Below are 10,746 nucleotides of genomic sequence, written 5' to 3' on the forward strand. Positions count from 1 at the left end.
ATATCTAATTTATACAGTATATAGTTAATTCATAATTAAAATAATATTATAAATAAACTAGCCTTTAATGATTTCTTATAATCATCCATCAGTGGTGAAGTTCAGGATTTTGCAAAGAATATTGAAGATCTAATAAATAAGTTTTTTTTTTAAAAAAATATGAATAATATTAAATTTATATACATAATATAATTTTTATTTTTATTTCTTTTAAACAGTCTAACAATGTAATTACACATATGTATCAAATATTATATTTGTAATTACATTATAAATATGTTTGAGTTAAAACAAACAATCGAATCTTTATAATTATTGCCTTTTGCAATTAGTAGGTTGTGTAACTAGGCCAAATTACATCTTATTACTAGGTGGCTTTGTAATAATTAATAGTAACAGGAACAAGATTGTGGGTACATGTTAACAGTAGCGGAAGACTTATCAATGATATTTTTATTGAGGAGTTGCTTCAAATCAGACTTTGAATCTCGAATAAATAAAGCGTAATGCCACAAACTGAGAATCTTGTGGATTGTTTGATGTTAGTGTCAAGAAATTAAGATCTTGAATCTTTTTCTTTTTTTCCTGGTTTTGTGTTTTATTCTCATACCCTTTTCAAGCGTCAAACTCTATTTTTAAAAGGGAGTGGATGATACAGTTAAAACTATATAACCACTCCCACTCTTTTTCAACATAGTATTTATCTCTTTTTTTAGAAATAATATTGGGTCGGGTCAGGTCCACATGGGCGACCCATGATTCATGACTCAAAATAACTTACATCTCTCACTTCACACATGGTGGACAAGACCCAAGTCAATTTGACATCAACTAGACACCCAATTTCATACGATAAACAATTTGTGAGATCGGTGAGCTTCAAGAGCTTACCTATTAGGTTTTACATGTTGCGTATGGGAATTCAATCACATGTGGAGAGAATTCACTACTAATATGAGGATACTATTACTCACAATACCCCAGACTTCTTTCACTACTTCAGTAGTTATATATTCGATTCCTCGTCCTCTTAAAGAGGTGAACTCGAGTTCATGTTTAGCTTTATACACACAATTACACTCAATACCATTACGGTTAGTGCAATAACCAGCTTGTGTATATAAGTTTATCATTCAATTAATTGTCTTTCCTTTTTACTCCGATCTATTTGTTCCTATTCAACTGCTTTCCTAGACATGCACTGCATTGCCAAATAATTCATAGCTATTAGTAACATGCTAAGTAGCAACATCGATTAAAACTTCACGAAACATCAAAAGGTCAAAGGACATTTCATTGAAAAAGTTATTTAAACTTTTTAGGCTCTCACACAATGAAGAAATACGGAACATTCTCTCGTTGACCCATTGATCGCTTGACACACGTGGTATGAAACACATGCTACAATTAGTGGCGGAGCTAGAATTTTTAATAAAGGGGTTCAATATCTGAAGAACTAACCACACAAACTAACTGAAGGGGGTTCAACATATATTATATATACATAAAAAATAATTTTAACCATGTATAGATAGTAAAATTTTACGTCGAAGGGGGTTCGAATGAACCCCCTAATAAAAGGCTGGCTTCGTCCCAGGCTATGATGTTTCCACACCTTATACTGGTGTATGTGTCTCATTCTTTCGATTATCCAACATCGTACAAACCTTGGTCTAAACACCTCTAAGTCTTTAACCCTAGTTTCTCTCTTCAATGATCCTTAAATTCATTTTCTTAGAGAAACTCTTGTCTGACTCATAAAACAAGTCATAATATGGTTCTGAAATTCATCTCTTCACATTCCTCGGCGTAAGAGGCGATTGCTTGTGTGAGAGAGTCAATCTCGCGACCTGTTCAACACGTTTTATTTCTTACAATAGATCACATGCATATTATATTTGAATATAAATCCAATAGTATTATATAAAAGAGAATTTTATAACAATCAAGTTATTTTACAGTACTGAAATATCATCAAATCCTACGCAAACCTAGAGCCTTAACATGCTTTCCAAACAAGTCACTAGAGATGACCTTTGTAAAATGACCAACTATCATTTCACGTGTAGGAATGTATTGCAAAGTTATTTCTCAACTTGCCACTACGTCTCTCACAAATTTATACCTGATGTCAATGTGTTTGGTCTTCCTGTGATACTTAGGGTCCTTCATGTATGCGATAGCCGCTTGAATATCAGAATATAGAATCATGGGACTCTTAGAATTATTTGCAATACTCAAGTACTCAAAGAATCTCTTTAACCAAACAACTTCTTGTATTGCAAAAGCACAAGCCACAAATTCAATTTTCATGATTGAAAGAGTTGTGCAAGTTTACTTCTTACTTTTCCATGAAATAGCACCACCATTTAGTAAGAAAGTATAACCCGACGTTCATTTTCTATCATTTCGGCCACCAGCTCAATCAACATCTGTATAACCTCTTATGAATAAATCAGATTCACTATAACACAATGTATGATCTGCAGCTCCCTTCAGGCATCAGAATAGTCTCTTTACTGCTTTCCAATAATCTCTTCGAGGATTGAATTGTACATCTGCTTACTAGACTCACGACATAACAAGTGTCTGGGCGAGTACACATCATAGCATACATCAACGGTTTCTCCATTCCAAAAAGGATGGAAGGTATACAAAAATGAAAAAGATCAATACTATATATGTTGTGTTATTTTGATGGAGTTAATATCTCGAAAGATCATTTAACTTTGAGAATTTATTCAGTAAAGTTATCAAACTTTGTTTTGTATCAATAAAATCACTTAACTTTGACTTTTGTGTCAAAAAAATCACTCAACTAAATTTTACATTACATTGATAAATCTAACATGCCAAGTAAAATATCTGGTTTATGCCCTGTAAATATAAACCCCCCAAAATAAATAAAATTGATTGCAAGTGAATTTGTCATTATCGGCTTTGTCTTGCTCCTTTAGGCCCAAAATTTATACCTGCCTACAAATATGGGTAAACTACATAAATCCCACTAGTTTAAGTCCTAATAACTAAGAATCTCAATAGTTTCAAATATTACTTCCTCTACCATATTTCATGCTTAGGATACATGAGTTGGAATTCGTGAGATACGTGTATTTGCCGAATTTTAAAACTGAGATATGTCACACCCCTTTTTTGCGCACGACTGATAGGGTTTTTCCAATTTAAGTGACGATACGATTAAGGGATTTTTTTTCCAGAGTCACCACTTGGAATTGAATTGTGGTGTTCCAAGTCACCTTTTTAATCCCTAATCAATAGAAAATGACTCTTTAGTTTTGGTCTGCGAACTAGAAATTCGGGTAAGGAATTCTATTGACCGAGAGGAAGGTATTAGGCATCCCTCGAGTCCCGTGGTTCTAGCACGGTCGCTTTTATTGACTTATACTTATTTTTACTATTTTTGGATATATTGTGTCTACAGGCCATGGTTTACTTTTTTTTTATTATTGTTGAATTTTTATTAGTCTGAACCTAGATGCATAACCGCATTATATTCTTGGTCTTGACATTTAGAGGCATAACTGTCTTTTCCTCTCGAGTACCTCACACCTAATCATTCTTATTTACACCTCTTGATTTAAATTAATGAAAGTTAATTATTAAAATAATTTGGCCAAGGTGCGTAACCGCATCCTTGAATTTGACCAAGGTGTGTAACCGCATCCTTGAGTTCCTTAAGTATCTCAAAAAAATGTGGAACCACATTCTTAGTTGAGATGAAATTTAATTATTATTGTTAAAATGAACTAACAAATTTTTTTTAAAAAAATATTTTCTAATACATAATGAGTTATTCTTATAATAGTTGTCAATATACTACATTAAAAATATTTCCTTAAATATTAGAATAAATAGTTTCAACATTCTAAAGATCTTCGTTGTTTAGTGATATGTAAGATTTAAACAATTATATTTCAACATTATAATATCAAAATTAAACACACATAAATTTCGAGTAATTTCATAACATTGGAATTAAGTCTTATATTATCATGAAATAAAACTATACAAAATTAAATTAAATTGAGTGTTACCTCTTATGAAAATTATTCACGGAAAGAAAATAATCCTATTAAGGAACCACGAACTCAAAACCAAGAAAGCAAACCTCGAATTCAACCCTTGTTTGTGAATGGAATAAAAAATATAATATGATTTCTATCAGTGTCTAGGTAATATTTCGGTGTTGTGTGTGGAAATTTGGGTGTAGTAGTAAGAAGGAAAAAAATAATGTTTCAATGTTGTTGTTGTGCGTATGGGGTATGAAGAAAACAAAAGGTTGTGCAGGTAGTGAGTTTTCTAATTCTTTTTTGATTGTTTTTTGGGTATGTTTTAGATTGTTTCTTTTTGTGCAGCGTGTGTGTGTTGCTGATTTTTCCTCTGCCTGTTCGTTTTTGTGTTGTGTGTATTGTGAAAAGTGTAGGTATTGTGTTCTGTTGGTTTTTTGGTTTTGTCGTGCCTATGCATGTGTATTGAATGTGTGTGTATGTGTTTAGGATATAAGGGTGGGTAGTGGGGTTTTTTTTTTTTTTTTTTGTGTTGTGCAGAATGTGTGTATGGTTGTGGGATGTGTTTTTCGTGGGGGTGGGGTAGTATAATGGTGAGTGTGACTGTGTGAGGGAGTTGTGGGGTAATTAAGTTATTATTATTTTTTAATAATATAATATAATATAATATAATATAATATAATATAATATAATATAATATGAATATTATTTAATTATATTTTAAACTAATAAAATTGAATAGCTAATAATAAATTATAATTAAGAAACACTAGCTTATTTATTAGAGCAACTTTCACATATAACAAACATAAAAATCATATTTGTATGTTATAACTATAGTTTGCATAATTGCGCTCCATAGCAAATTTTATGTTTGCTATGGAGCTTTTGATTTGTATAATTCGCTAGATACATTCAATTTTATACAAATTGTTCAATTTTGTATAAATTTATTTATACATTGTAATTTGTATAATAAAATCTGTATTTGTATAATTATAAGTGTATATGACGAAAATATATGTATTTGTATTTGTATATACATTTTTCTCTCGCATTATACAAACACAAACGCATTTTATACATTTTATACCGAAAATGGCTAATTGTATACCGAATCATATGGCAAAAAATGGGATGTTTGTTGCGAATTACAAATAAAATAAACTATGGCTATAGCATTTAATTTGAATTAATAGTTTGTTATTTCATACAATTTTTCCTATTTATTAAACTAAAATTAAAATAAACATATATTTTTGTTATTTTCAAATCTTTTAAAAATAAACTTATTAAAATAAGACAAAATCAAAATATCTAACTTAGACATAAAAGAAATATTTAAGGAATAAAAATTAATATATAATATTATGTTCGGTCAAAAATTACGTATCTACAAGATACATATTTTATTTGTTTAAATCAATTGGTTGTAACTGATATCCTTAATTAGAGAAGTAATTGAGGATTTTCAGAATACATGGACAATTATTTTTGAAAATTTAAATTAATCAAATCCCTTAATATAAGGCGAATATCAAGGTATGTTTAATTAATTTCATTTTATTATTCTTTGAAATAATAAATTCATTAATATTATTCATAAAAGATAAAAAAAAAAAAGCATGTATATATTAGTCATGTAATTTGATTAATTTCATTTTATTACTCTTAAAATAATAAATTCATCAATTTGATGTATTTATACATGATGTATCCAACCAACTAAACACTTAGATACATAAGCATCATACATGTACATCCATATGTATCATAGAAGTATCTAGATTTGTTTAATGTATTTGTTATATGTGTCTAGTATTAATTTCATGTATCTATATAGATGATCTAATTTCAATTTCATGTATCTTTTATATGTATCTAGTATTAATTTGATGTATCAAGTATTAGTTTCATACATTATATTCAAAAATATGTATTTCGGATACATAATAAGCATATACATATAATTATGTGTATCTAAATATGAAATGTAACTGAAACGCACGAATTTAGGAAATATCAAGATGGTAGAGTATCTATTTATCATTAATCCAAAAAAAGAGTAAAAAATTTCAAAATTCTTCCCTTTTTAGCATCTGAATTTTTTTCTCACAGATACATATAATCTTAAATCAGATACATGAACTGTTAACTAGATACATGTACACATGATTTGTATCCAACATTGTTTCATATCTAATGGTGCATTTGTTCTGTTAATTAAATTTTGACGTAATTCTTCCATTGATTGGGTTGTTCCTGTAATTAGATCTATTCTCGGCTTGAATGTTGATGGATGAAGAGTCAGCCCCTGCAATGAGAAATTCATGAGTAAAAATAAACAAATAAAAGTTGTCTGATTTAGTATAATATTATTAATGTGTAGTCCCTGTAACAAGAATCGCCCTATTTTGAGAATGGTCAGCCATTAAAGTGTTTGAGAAATAACAAAATCAAAAAATATAAAACCTAATTTGTAAAACAAATTTAAAATTGAACTTAAGAACATTATGAGCTTTAACTCAAATACAAAATCAAGATACATGATAATAATAAAACAATAGAAACAAACCTATATATAAAATACTGATTTGAACATGCAAACATGTATTGAGAAAATGAATGAATAAATTAAAGAGGGAGAAGAAGAATAAAAAAAGTGGGCTGACATGGGGGTGGGGAACGGTCGACGGCAGCAAATATGAATGGAAAAAATTTAACTTATTAATGATCATTAATTAAGGAGTTTAAATTTAAGATAATTATCCAATACCATATTCAAGGGATTTGTGTATCTTATTAAATCTTTTAAAATATATGGTATAAATATTTAAAATGGCAATATGTGCAATTATTTTAAACTAGAGGTAAATATAGAATATATGATAGTGATGTATGTGTGGTTAGATAGTTTTTCCTACATATATTTAGTTGGACTATAACAAGTTGGCCTAGATAACTTTTTTTGGGTAATTTACAAAAAAATTCACTAATTTAAGTGCTAATTATTTAGATACATCTTAGTTTATAATAGTACGAATTTTAACTAAATTTTGGTGCATTGAAATACATCTAGATACATTATTTGTAATATTTAAAATAAATTAAATGCATATAATATGACATTTAAATAGTGAGATTGCATAGCATGTTTAAGTACTAACAAATAAAGGTCCAAATGACGAATTAGGACATGATTACAAGTTGGAGACATATACATCATTAAGTTAACAAAATAGGAATATGAATAAAGAGTAATGTACCAAAAAATAGTACTTATGCAATATCTAGATTTGAAACATTAGTGATAATATCTAGATTTGAAACATTATTGATAGTATCTAGATTTGAAACATTATTGATAGTATTTAAATGAATTAAATGCACATAAATCTTAAATTCAAATAATCAGATTTTGAACATGTTTGTAAAAATAATTTTAATGTCCCTAGTAAAGATTTTATTTATCTCTCGGTGTATAAAAATCTATTACAAATAAAGAGGAATGCACCAAACAAATACTTGTGCAATGTACAGATTTGGAACATTATTTATAATATTTAAATGAATTAAATGTATATAAATCTTTGATTTAAATGATGAGATTACATAATATATTTTGGTAAAATAATTTAATCACTTTCCAAGATCGAAAATTTCTCTTAGATTTAAATGATGAGATTACATAACATATTTCTTAAAATAATTTAATCACTTTCCAAGTTTGAACATCTCTCTTAGATTTAAATGATGAGATTACATAATATATTTGTTAAGATAATTTAATTCCTCTCCAAGATTGAACATTTCTCTACACTATATATATAAGTAATAGGAATATAAAAAATATAAGGAAAATCTAAGATGGGTCTAGTAGAAGTGCAAACATCATTGCTAAGGTATACTTTCCATCTCTTTTATACGTTTAATGTTTGATATTAGAAAAGTTTATATCTCGATTTTTGAATTTTTGATGAACACTTTGTTGTGAAATTAACTTCTTTTTGGAAACTATTCATGGATATATTTATGATTGTATGAACAACTAACTCTTCCGCCCAATACAGGGCATAGAAAGAATCAAGGTGCAAGATTTATACTTCTATAATTGTGAAGGAGCTCGAAGAATAAATAACAATGAAAGACGAATGGCTCATCAAGGCACCATAACGAGTCGGGGTATTGGTGTTATTATTATAGGATCTATCATAAGGAGTTCACCTCAAGCCAAGCTTCGCGGGGAACCAAATAAGCACCAACTTCAGGGCACCCCACCACAAATTTTGTGTCCATCATCTACCTCCTTGCTCTCTATCGTTACTTGGGTAAGAACAAGTCTATCCTAACGATGTTACGCATCCAGGAGTATTTACCATTCCCTTCTGAGGAAGCCGGTGGTGAGGCCGACTCACGGACTTTCCATGTCAAAAATTAACCATGGAAAACTAGGAAGTCCGCGAGGCCCCTGCACCTCCAAATTTCTTTGACGAAAACGGTAAAAGATCCATGGCTACCAAACATTTTGAGGGTAGACTTGCGATTATTTAAATGATGGTAAAGGGTAGAGAAATAGGCAGATGAATAGAAAAACATGTGATGAGGAGTTGATATCAAGTTTCTTGAAATTGGTGCTTATGTTGGTGTCCAGTGAGTCCTTGGCTTGAAGTGAACACATCATGGTAGTTTCTTAACTTTATTTGGAATTTTTAAAGTTGAAGTTGGAGTTGGAGTTTTGTTTGACAATATAGCTTTTTATAAAGAGCATTTAGAATATGAATGTACTTTTAAAAATATGTATGTGTATGTATCAATATTGTATAAATAGTGTATATGTATGTATCAACATTGTATGATTAGTGTATATGTATGCATCAATATTGTTTAAATAGTGTATACCATGTATATTTGAAGAAACTTTAATGGCTAATGAAATTCTTAAATCCCGACTAACTCAAAATTATTTCTAAACAGTCTAAAAGCTATGAGCTCCTCTATATATTTTGAGTCTTTTAATATATAACTCACTCGAAATAATTCACGTTTACAACACATAGAATTTTAAAGTCGAGTTTCGCAGAAGCTTTGAACATGAAAGAAGAAGGAGAAGGAGGAGGAGGATTAGAAGAAGCCATTAATGGTCGGAACTTGGAAGAAGAAGACCAAAGAAGAAATACAAATGTTCTTTCACTAGAAAGAGTTTAAATTGAATGACCAGCAAAAATTGAAGAATTTATATTTTGAAGTGCCAGTAAAAGGGGATGGATATCCAATTTACACTGTATATAGTTAATTCATAATTAAAATAATATTATTAATAAACTAGCCTTTAATGATTTCATATAATCATCCATCAATGGTGAAGTTCAGGATTTTGCGAAGAATATTCAAGATCTAAAAAATAAGTTTTTTTTTTTTAAATATGAGTAATATTAAATTTATATAGATAGTATAATTTTTATGTTTAATTTTTTTTAAGAGGTCTAACAAAGTAATTGCACATATGTATCAAATATTATATTTGTAATTACATTATAAATACGTATGAGTTAAAACAAACAATCAAATTTTTATTATTATTACATTTTGCAATTAGTAGGTTGTGTAATTAGGCCAAATTACATCTTATTACTAGGTGGCTTTTCGAACGGAAAGGGCTCGGCTCGAGAGGAGTAAAATATTAATTTTTAAAATTTTTCAAAAATGATCTTCGGGATTATTACACATGACTTGTTAGATGGCTCGATCCATTGACGACATGCATTTTCATAAAGAGGCGCACCTTAACTGTCAGTAAAAAAGTTTATTATGTATTAAGTATCACCAGTCCAATTTTTTAAAATTCCAAGATTTTTAATTTGAAAGAGCAATGAAAGTAAAATACTTCTTAATTGTATGGTTTAAGAAAAATCAAGAAGGAATGAGAAACTCTTTTGGATGTATTTTCAAGATAAAATAGTTTCAAGTTAAATTTAATTTGTTAGTCTAGTTCGACTAGGAAGGACATGGTGTAGAGAGAGAGGGAGAAAAAAAAGAGGAAAATTAGAGCTTAGAATCAAAACAATTCTTATATTTTTAAATGACTATATTTTTGAAATTTTTTGCTATGTTAAGTAATTAGGTAAAAATATTTATAATAGTAATAATTATGACTCCCATTATTGCATAGTTAGGTAAAGTTCTTTTCTAGTCACAAGTCAAATTCCCTAATTCATAACTTATTTCAAGCTTGTACTCATAGTCAAAACTCAAAACCCAGGACAAATTAGTTTCTAAGTGAATTTGTCATTATCAACTTTGACCTGCTCCTTTAGGTCCAAAATTTTCCTGCCTACAAATATTTAGTTGGACTGCTGCAAGTTGGCCGAAAGACATTTTTGGGTAATTTTTTTTTAAAAATTATTCGTTTAAGAGTTAATTACTTAAATACATCTAAGTTTATAATATTATGAATTTCACCAAATTTTAATGTGTCCAGATATATTCAGAAACGTCTACATACATAATTTACATATTTAAAATAAATTAAATGCATATAATCTTAGATTTAAATACTGAGATTGCATAGCATGATTTTTAAAATAATCTAATGCCTATATATATATATATTACTATATATATTAGAAGAGTCTAGAATTTACTACCATTGTTCCAATAAAATCATTACAAATGTCCAATACTTACTATATAAAATATATAAGTGAGCCCCACCTCCTTC

The sequence above is a fragment of the Solanum verrucosum genome, unplaced genomic scaffold (assembly GCF_900185275.1).
Source record: "Solanum verrucosum unplaced genomic scaffold, falcon-dt-bn FXZP01000071.1, whole genome shotgun sequence".
NCBI classification, from domain to species: Eukaryota; Viridiplantae; Streptophyta; class Magnoliopsida; order Solanales; family Solanaceae; genus Solanum; species Solanum verrucosum.